We start from the raw sequence: 10599 nt of genomic DNA, 5'->3' as shown, positions 1-10599 counted from the left end.
AAATATAACCATACCGTGGTGGTGCAGTGGTTAGAATGCAGTATGGCTGCCAGAAGAATTCAATTCTCACTGGCTCAAACCTTCCATCCTTCTGAGGTCAGAAAAATGAATCATATTGTTGAGGGAAATATGCTGACTCTGTAAACCACTTAGAGAGGCTGCGAAGCACTGTGAAGTCTAAATGCCATTGCCATTGTTCTCACAATATTGTGTATATCCTACAGCAACTGTTTCTCATACATGATCTACATTTACACATTCACATAGCAACCTTCAGATGTATTGAATTGCAAACTTCAAAAATCTCCTAAACACAAATGGAAATTGCCAGACTGGGAGAGGTTATTATAAATAACATTATTTCCCTCAAGAAAGACTTTGATTTACAAACACTTGTAAATTCACCAATAAAATAGAGGTTTACACTATGCTACATCAAACTATTGTATTTGGGGCAATCTCTACTAGTTTTAAAAGGTTCTGTTCTAAAAAAAAATCAACTGATAATTGTCTAGAAGAGTTTATGAAGTATGAAATTATATATTCATAACTTGATTTGATTTTTCTATTTTTCTTCTCTCATGTCACATTCACAGTAGACCTTCTTCACTTTGAAATTATAGATCTCCTTCAGCATGCAACCGCTATGTAATAATCCTTTTACACTGTATTACAATTGCAAATTAAAGCTATCTTTAATTTAAAGGTACCCCTACCCCCATTTTCATTATATAATGGCTGTCACATCATAAATTATGTGGGTGTATAATTCTCCTGGGTACAAGACCTGAAACACTGGATGAAATGAAAGATACAAAGCCTGAATTTTGACATGAGAATAAATCAATAACATGCTGCATAAATATTGAGACATTGAGCATAAAACACTTCATGTGAAAATGCAACTTATTTAATTCCCTTAATTTTTATTAAATCTGCACATATACTCCTGCTTTTTTACCCAAGGGCACAGTAAACTGTGTGTATAAATGTGCTCAGTAGGAGAGCAACTTGTTTTTTTTATAAATTCCTCAAATTGGATTTCTGTTTTATATTAAATACAAGATAATATATTTGTTCACAAAATGTCTTTTCCTTTTGGGGGCCAGACTCTGTTATGACAAAAATTGGTGTTGCTTTAAAAAGCCATTATATCCATCAAAGATAGATTACCGAAAGAAGTAAAATACTTACACATCATTACACATCATAACAGCCGCCAGAATAGCCTTTGCGCAAGTATGGAAAACCCCAAATACTCCTAATGAAGAACTAATAATACATAAAGTAATGAAAAGTGCTGAGATGAATATGCTAACAATGAAACTGAAAAAAGATGACTGAATTCTTTTCAATTTGGAACAATTGGTATAAATGGTTAACAAACAGAACTAAGAAGTGAGACAAAAAGCCTAACTGAAATAATCCTTAAGAAAGTAAAACAAAATTCTGTAAATTATATAAAGATATAAGAACAGTAATCATAGTTAAAGCTATTATTTAATATTAGACAAATGTAATATAATATATTATATTTAAACCAAAAACCTGTATAGATGCCAAGAACGCTGTTGATACCATGATATTTTACGATGTAACAAAATTATATATATATATGTGTGTGTGTGTGTGTGTGTGTGTGTGTTTTCTGAGTTTTTTGCGGGTATTTGTATGTGGATCTTTGGTTATTTGGGTTTTCTCCCGTGTAAAATCGGAAGTATCTAGGCAACGTTTCAATGAAGTCTCATTCATCATCTTCAGGCTTGTGTCTTCAGCTTTGTGCTTCTCAGAGTAATGTGAGCTTGCAGCTGCTTCTTCCTTTTAACTGCTAGTGGGGGTGTGACTTGATTGGGTGGGGGCTTGGCTGTGTTCTGATTGGGTGGGGGTGTGTTCTCATTGGTTGGGGGTTTGGCTGTGTTCTGATTGGTTGGGGGGGCTGGCTGTGTTCTGATTGGCTGGGGGTGTGTTCTGTTCAGGTGGGGGCTTGGTTGTGCTCAGGTTAGTCTTAGTTGCTGGGGGATTTGAGCTGGTGAGCTGTGATCCTGCTGTTTGGCTTTGGGTTTGTGGTCGTGCCGCATCTTCATGGTGGGCATCAGTTCACTTCATGTATGGGTTGGAGGGGTTTGAAGCAGGTAGTGATGCAGCTGCAGTGCGGCTTCTGGTCCGTGGTCATGTCTCATCTTCTGTGTGGGTGTGAGTCTGCTTCCTACGTGGAAGTGTGGTGGTAGCATCTTGTGTGACCCTCATGGGTGTGGGTCTGGTGTCATTCTTCATGTTAGATACTAGTCTGTTCATGAGGGCGGGTTTCCAAATGGCTGGTAGGCGGGAGGTGTCATCTCGTTTATTCATGCTGTGTGGGCGTTTTTCTATCTCTATGGCTTCTCTGATTATTCTGTTGTTGAAGTGTTCGGTTTTGGCGATAGTTCTGGTATTTTTAAAGTCAATCTCATGTCCTGTGGCTTTGAGGTGTTGGACCAGGGAAGACGTCGGTTCTTCTTTTTTGATTGAGTTCTTGTGTTCTTCAATGCGTGCACTTATTCTTCTGTTAGTTTGTCTGATGTATGTGGTGGGGCAGGCGGTGCAAGGGATTTCATATACTCCTTGGTTTTCTAACTCGATTTTGTCTTTAGGGTTTCTTAGGATGGTGGATATTTTTCTGTTTGTGCAGAATGCTGTTTTAATGTTGTGTTTTTGGAGGATCTTGCTGATTTTGTCTGTAGTGCCTTTTATATATGGGAGGAGGGCTTTGCCGTTCTCTTGTTCTCTGTCTTGGATTTTGGTTGGGGTTTCTTTTTGGATTAGGTGACACAAGCCTGAAGATGACGAATGAGACTTCGTCGAAACGTCGCCAAGTTACTTCTAATTTTACATGGGAGAAAACCCGAATAACCAAAGATCCACATACAAATACCTGTGAAAACCTCAGAAAACATGTGTGTGTGTGTGTGTGTGTGTGTGTGTGTGTGTGTGTGTGTGTATATGTGTGTGTGTGTGTGTGTGTGTGTGTATTTCTGAGGTTTTCACGGGTATTTGTATGTGGATCTTTGGTTATTCAGGTTTTCTCCCATGTAAAATTAGAAGTAACTTCAAGCACAGAGCCGAAGAAGCAAGCCTGAAGATGATGAATGAGACTTCATCGAAACGTTGCCTAGATACTTTGAATCTTACGCGGGAGAAAACCCAAATAACCAAAGATCCACATACAAATACCCGCGAGAACCTCAGAAAACAAATATATATATATATATATATATATATATATATATATATATATATGTGTGTGTGTGTGTGTGTGTGTGTGTGTGTGTGTGTGTGTGTCTTTGGTTATTCGAGTTTTCTCCCACGTAAAATCGGAAGTATCTAGGCGACCGACTGAGCAGGCAGAGGAGGACCCAGGCCCATCCCCTATCCATCCTAGGGCACACAGGCAGGAGAGGATAAGGGAGAGATGTGGTCTACTGAGGAGGAGAGGGCCTTGATCCTCTTCATGGGCTGCAGGTGTGAGAACTGCATAAGAATTTGGACCTGCGTATTGGCAAACACTGGAAACAAAGCATGTTTTATTTTGGTCTGAAGTTATCTTGGTTGGCGCCTTCCAAGAGACTGTGCCTTGCTATCTCCTTGAATTTGATAAATACTTCTCCTGTTCCGTTGTGGAAATTTCATCATTGTACTTTGTTTGGTTTTTTATTTCACCTCTATCTGCTCATTAAATTTGGACTGTACTGCTTTCTTTTGAAGACTATTTTTGAGTATGTTTTATCTCCAACTGAATATTATTGAACAGTGGGTCCAAGTTGGAGGCATTAAAGGACATTTATTTACATTTTGGATTTTGTTATGTTTGTGGTACACTCTGGGTAATCACAGATACAAAGTCAACATTAAAATTAACTCTAAAATCCATAAGTAAATTTTGGGGAGTAATCATTCCCATGAATGGCTTCATTTCAGTCATTTTTTTGTGACCTTGTGCAACTTCTGCTTAATTACTTTTTCTGTTCCTACAGACATATTTATTTTTCTCTTTGCAAGGGAATCACTTTAAAATCTCTTTTCTTCCTGTTTCTGCATATCTGTAGTTAAGAAATATTGGTTTTACATATCTGGAAGGTGGCAGGTTTGGGAAAACTGATGTATACTTTATGTTTACAAGACTGCAAGAAAGCATTACTTCAACTGATATGAGACATTGCCACTAGGAGAAAAAAAAATACTACTATTCTGTTCTGGACAGATTGTTTGTTGTCACCTATCTTGGAAGTAAATTCTATTACATTTCCCAATTTTTTCTACTCAACAGCTGAGTTCTATTCTTTCAATCAACACCATGCTAATGCAAGCAGGGGGTAATCATTTGTAGCATCATTTGAACAACTATATTTTAGCCTTATTTGTTTTGTGAGTTCAGCCTCTTCAGTTTACAGAGTGTTTGCATAAACCCACAAAAAGAGGTTAAGCCAGTATACAACAAGTCAGTTAAACATGGGTAGCCATGTCATGCAAACACAACCTGAGCATTACCCATTTCACTTGGCTATGACTTAATTGCTTTTAATTAGGTTTTCCCAAGAAGATTGTTTTGCCTTTCTGACACAAAGCAAGGTCATTTGTGTGTCATTGTTTTCCTCCAGGCTGTGAGGCATTAGTTTTTGGTTAATTTGCCAGGTATGTAGGGAGACCAACAATGGGAGGCATTTTGTAGCAAATATTCCTTGAAGAAGGAAAGCAGGTGGCACATCATTATAGCTGTCTCTGACATCCAGGTGTTCAGTAGGTGAACTTTGACATCAATCTCTTTATATTCTGCTCCTCTGTCCTGCTCTTTCCTTTTGTCATTTGAACCTTAAAAGGCTGAGATATCAGCTTCTGCTGCTTAGACAGGATGGTTGCTATCATCCCTGGAAACTCATTAAAAAATAAAATCAGTTTCAATGAGTAATTTGTTTGCCTATGAATGCTATTTTAAAAACTATGCCATTCAAAGTCTTTTGAATGAATGAAGTCCAATTATTTAAATCTCTTGGGGACCAAGTGCTTTTGACAGTACTATTTTGAGTGACAGGATTCCTGGAAGGAAGTACTTGATATTCACATCCACCTGAATGCCACCAATCTTGGTTGTTGATCGCTATTGGCCAAATGGATAAGCAAGCTAAATGTGTCTTTCTTGGGATAGTGGTTAAATGTTGGATTTAAACCAGAGAGATCCACTACTAGTTTTCAGTCTAGATTCAACAAGGGATCTGTCAAAATTTGAAGAACCCTAATTTTGATAATAATAAAAAAATAATAGTCAAATGTTTTTTTTCTTTGCTCCCTAGGAGAGTAACATCTGCTTCTACCTCAGATTGAATTCTCAACCTTCTGAGTGAGAGGTAAGCATCTTCACTACTAGGCCATCTACCACTTGAGAAAATCAAACATAAGTTACATTGAAACTGAGACCAAGCTAAATCCAAGATGCCCTGAATATAGAATACCTGCTTTACATGCATAAAATGCCAGATTTTGTTCTTGTCCAGGTAGAAATAGAGCATCAGTTGAGGCATAACTTGTCTGAAATCACAGATGCTCTGGATTACCAACTTCAACTATGGGAGTTTAATGGTTCCGAAGTCTAATTTAGTACACATTGTTTTTATATTCTAATGCGGAATTAGACATCTTTATCAGATAAATCCTATATTTTCCGAAGTTCAAAATTAGTAATTCTCCTCAGAATAAGGAGAGTTTATCTACTTTATTTTAAAAAAGCCATTAGCATTTTACATTCTGGTACAAAGTTGGAAATTATCTACATATGGTTTTAGTTTTTGAATGAAGATAGATATTAATGTAGATATTTCTAACAATAGTTTTTCCTTAAAAGTTTTAAAGATGTTTAATATTCTGTTTTAATAATATTACCTTTACCAGTAATGCACCTATGCCATAACAGGTTTTAAAATTATATTCCAGAGAATTTCACAAGCTTCCGTTTTTGTTGTTGCTTTTAGAATTCTGGTAAATGGTTGTTCTATTTAAAATATTTATGAGGTATATAGGAAAAATATTCAGAAAATAGCTTCTCAGCAACAAAGTATGTTGTAGTTAATGTGCAAGAAAAAAACCTGACTAAACTTGATGATAGTCTCATACGAACAGAGAATGTAGCCATCTATAAACTGTACCACCATGCTTCACCTGTAGATGTATAAACAAACAAATATTAGAAAATGTATTCAATAAAATCAAACCTAAGTAAGTACTATGTTTTTGGAATTTATTTTTCAAATAAGCCACCCATTCTGCACCAACATGTTATCTTTAAAAATATAGAAAATGACATGAGCCCAAGTGGATATTTATTCTTGGAAACTCTCCATACCTAATTTGAGATAATTGTACATTGCAATGATTTAAAAATTTGCACCAAGAGATAAACAGATGCATAGTCCATGCAAATTAACAACAATAAAAAAGATTTTGAATAATTCTGTCAATTAGTACTTTTCAAAATAAAAACCAAGAGGTGTGAGCTAGTGACATATTTAACCTGGTGCTTAAGATTTTTAATGTTTCTCTTGTTGTTAAAGACACATACCAAATTCATATGCTAAACACATATTTTAAAAAAAACCTCTGGGTTTTATTTATTGAGGTGAGTTTATCCTGAATTTTATTAATGTGAACTAAAATAGGAACTAGAAAATCATAATAAGAGCCAAGCTGCAGAAATAATAAACTTTCACAATGTCCACAAAATTAATAATTCAGAAGATCAGAAAACGAAGTGCTGTTTGAAGTAGTGGTCAGCTTACAACTATTTGTTTATTAAGGTGTTGGTGTTTGGCAACTAGTATGTATTCACAATATTTGCAGTGTCTTGGAGCCATGTGATTGCCATTTGCAGTCTTCCCAGCTAGCTTCCATCAAGAAAGTCAATGAGGGAAGCTGGATTCATTTAACATTTGCATGATCCACTTAATAATGTCTGTGATTCTTTTTAACAGTAGGAAAAAGGTCATAAAACTCTTAAAAACTATATTGCTAAACAAAGGAAATTCTAGTCCAAATTGTAGTCATAAGCTGAGAACTAACTCTATTTATTGTTAGAATATTAACAAATCTGTATTTCTATAGATATACCTACAGTTTACCGGTCTATCTTGTACATTTGTGCAGGAGGGATGAACTGTTATACAGATAAGGGAAGAGTTTGATGAATTCTACCATCCACATCCTAGTGATGACCTTTCATAAGAACTTTCTGAAGAACCACTTGGTCTAAATATGAGTGGAGAAGAAGACTAAGTTTGATTTCAAGAAAAATAAAAATGAAGACAATCAGGAGAAGAGAAAGATCAGAAGAAAACAAGGACAGTATAATACAATGCATTTCTGTAATGTTTTCATTTTTTCATTCCTTTCCAAGTATCTAATTTTGAAGGACTATTACATTTTTGGATTTGCAACTAATTTTGGTAATTGTTTTGGTTTAAGAATAGAATTTTAAAAATGACCTACCTTATACAAACCATTGATTGTGGCCTCCAAATATTTAGTGCCACATCAACTAATGAATCCCCTTACTCCTACATCTAATGTATTATTGACTTGAAAAGTAAGTTCTTGATGACTTTGTGAATATGTCCATAGAGTTTTATTGGCAACTCTATGGAAATGGTTTGTCATTGCCTTTGTCCAACATGTTTTTCTACATCTCAGTGTAGCCTATAGCATAGTGGTTTTCTCTCCAAGGATCATCCAGGGGGAAACATATTGATATTTTGGATCTATGCAATGTTGTTGGATAACTTACAGCCAATTAGAAAATGTATTTCTTGAACAAATGTTACTTAAATCTGATTTTGCTGGGGGTATAAACAAATATGCATGCATACATATCTACCTAACACATGAATTATTTTCAGTTTAAGGAAAGTTATGCAGAGCACAGGCAGGGAGTAAGTAGTAAATTCAAGAAATTACTGCTAAGAGGTAAGGTAATCTAACTAAGCTCCATTCACTGTTTCTCTTGATACCAACTATTCATGTTCCTATCAATGCACTGCTTCATAGCTTGACTTTCATTCTTCAGCCAAGGGGTATGTCCACATCACAATGTGCTTCCAAATATGATTCTATTCCCATGGCTAAATGTGGCTCTTTATATAGCAGGAGCAACATCTTCCATGCAGGATAGGCATAGGATTACATAAAGCTACAATTGATTTGCATAAAGACTTGCTCTTCCTCATGGAACCTATTGTTAAAATGTCCAAACAATATTTTCCCTTTAAGTTTCAGTTCTGTTCTGTTCTGTGTACAAAATAATAACACTTTGGAAACATTAATCTTTTAATGTAGGCAGTAAGGCTAAAACATCTCTTATCCAAAGGCATATAAAGCTGCCTATCATATAGAGGCATTGAGTGTGCTAGATTTTGTGATAGAAGGAAGATGATGAACTGTAGTTTGTATCAGGATACTGTTATGGCATAAGTAATTTCTTTGTAACAGAAATTGACCCCAAATCATTTCCATTCCTAGTCCAACATTTAAAAACATAATTGCTGCTTCTTGCATACAGTATTGACTTTGTACCTTCATACAGGGGGTGATTGATTTATGATGCAATTATGTATTCACACAGGCTGTCATTTGAAGTTGATCAATATCTTTGATTAATGTGTGCTTATTTTATTGTTTATGTTTGAAAGTACTGATGAAATAATTGAATTTCAGGGGTTGTTGTGTTGAGGACTGCTATTATGCATATATACACATGTACAATATTCCCAATTCTTTATCTAAAAAGAGTATTTATTTTCATTGTTCATATCTATCTATCTATCTATCTATCTATCTATCTATCTATCTATCTATCTATCTGATATGCTCCCAATTCTTTGTCTTAAAGGAGTTTTTGTTATTTTATTTTCATTGTTCTGATTTAAAGGGGCAACAATGAAATAATGCCAGGTAGCTCCTATATCATAAGATCTTCATTTAAAGCTTCTTAATTCTAACTCCAAATATAGGAGGCTATTCAATGATGAGGTGAAATGCTTCTGATTTATTCAGAGATATTGTTTATTGTGACTTATTTATATATTTTGTAGCTGAACTTTCACATTGTAAAGACTTATATTTGCAAAACCTTTGACCATGTTTCTTTTCTAGTTCTGGCAACTTGCAACTCAACTTGAAAATGCCAGACTGGATAAAGCTGAATTGCAGCTCTTTTATTTGGTGATCAGTTTTACCCTCAAACCTTCATGAACAAAACACACCATTCTGTTTTTTCTCTCCATTGCTGACCTGATCTTTTCCAGAACACTCTAGATTTCCCTTCTCTGAGCAAAACATGCATGGAACACCTTTTCCATACTTGTCTTTGCTTTTTGGTTATAAGAAAAACATCACTATCTGACTTCAGCTAAGAAGGAGAGATTTAGAATGTAAAAAATGAGGTGAGAGTTTCTACAATGAGAAAATGCCAACTGCAAAACTCGAGATAAAAGTTTTAAATTATTCAAGTACATATATGTTTCTAATACAGTGGTACCTCAGTACTCGTTGTTCATTGGTTCCAAGACGTGTGATAAGTACCCAAAACTAGGGTACCAAACATTTTTTCCCGTAAGGAATAATATAGTGAGTCATAATACAGCTGACACTGAGAAGTGTTAGCTTGTGCATTGAGTACCAAACAAACAATGAGTACTGGAACAAAATTTTCATGTCAAAATATGTTGAATACCAATGAGTTTCAAAACAGTTGAGTACCAAGGTATCACTATATGTTTATATATCCTTAAAAAAAAAATCATTGTATTTTGTAAAAATGAGTTCTATATTTTATTATGTTTGTCCATAAAAAGTCTACATTTAAGGCAATCCACTCATAGATAACAAGTGCAGACAAGTCTTCAGTTCATTGAGTGGAAGGAACCATATATTTATCTTTCATATGTTGCAATATTTTAAACCCAGGATATTAATCACTATTGTTTATTTTCATTATATATACAATATTATTTTTATTTTCTAATTATTTTATTTTTTGTAAAAAAAAAAGCTTTAGACTAAAGGTAAATTCTCTTCAGCTGACCATGTTCAGTGATGACCACATGGCCATATTCAGGTGTTACACCTGCTTTATTTATTTATTATTATATTTTGGAATTTCCCATCTCCCCCATAGAGGAACTATGGCCAGCATACAATAAAATATTGAAACATGAAAAAATATTAAAAAGTTAAAATTTAAAAGAGACAAATGTATATTTGACATTTACCACTGTAAACATCTGGTAGGTTTTTCTCAACTTCTTGGTTGAGTCTACAGCCAGGACTTTTAAGATATGCATATTTAAAAAGCTAATTTTAAAAAAATAGTCTTATCAGAAGAAATGGAAACCACAGGGGTGTTCAGAGGCTACAGTAATAAAAAAGTCAAGATTGAAGATTTGCCTGAAATCTAGATTGATATTAACTATTCAAAATAGGGCAAGTCAGGAAACAGATTCCATAATTTTGACTTGAACTGCATTTTATTGATATGTGCTTGGGTAACAATCTTGAAACCTGTCAGTCTTCCCTTTACACCCT

The sequence above is a fragment of the Notechis scutatus genome, chromosome 3, assembly GCF_049901735.1.
Source record: "Notechis scutatus isolate UNSWTSFEM ecotype Mainland chromosome 3, rNotScu1.2, whole genome shotgun sequence".
Lineage (NCBI taxonomy): Eukaryota > Metazoa > Chordata > Lepidosauria > Squamata > Elapidae > Notechis > Notechis scutatus.
Note: the sequence above shows the minus strand (reverse complement) of the source record.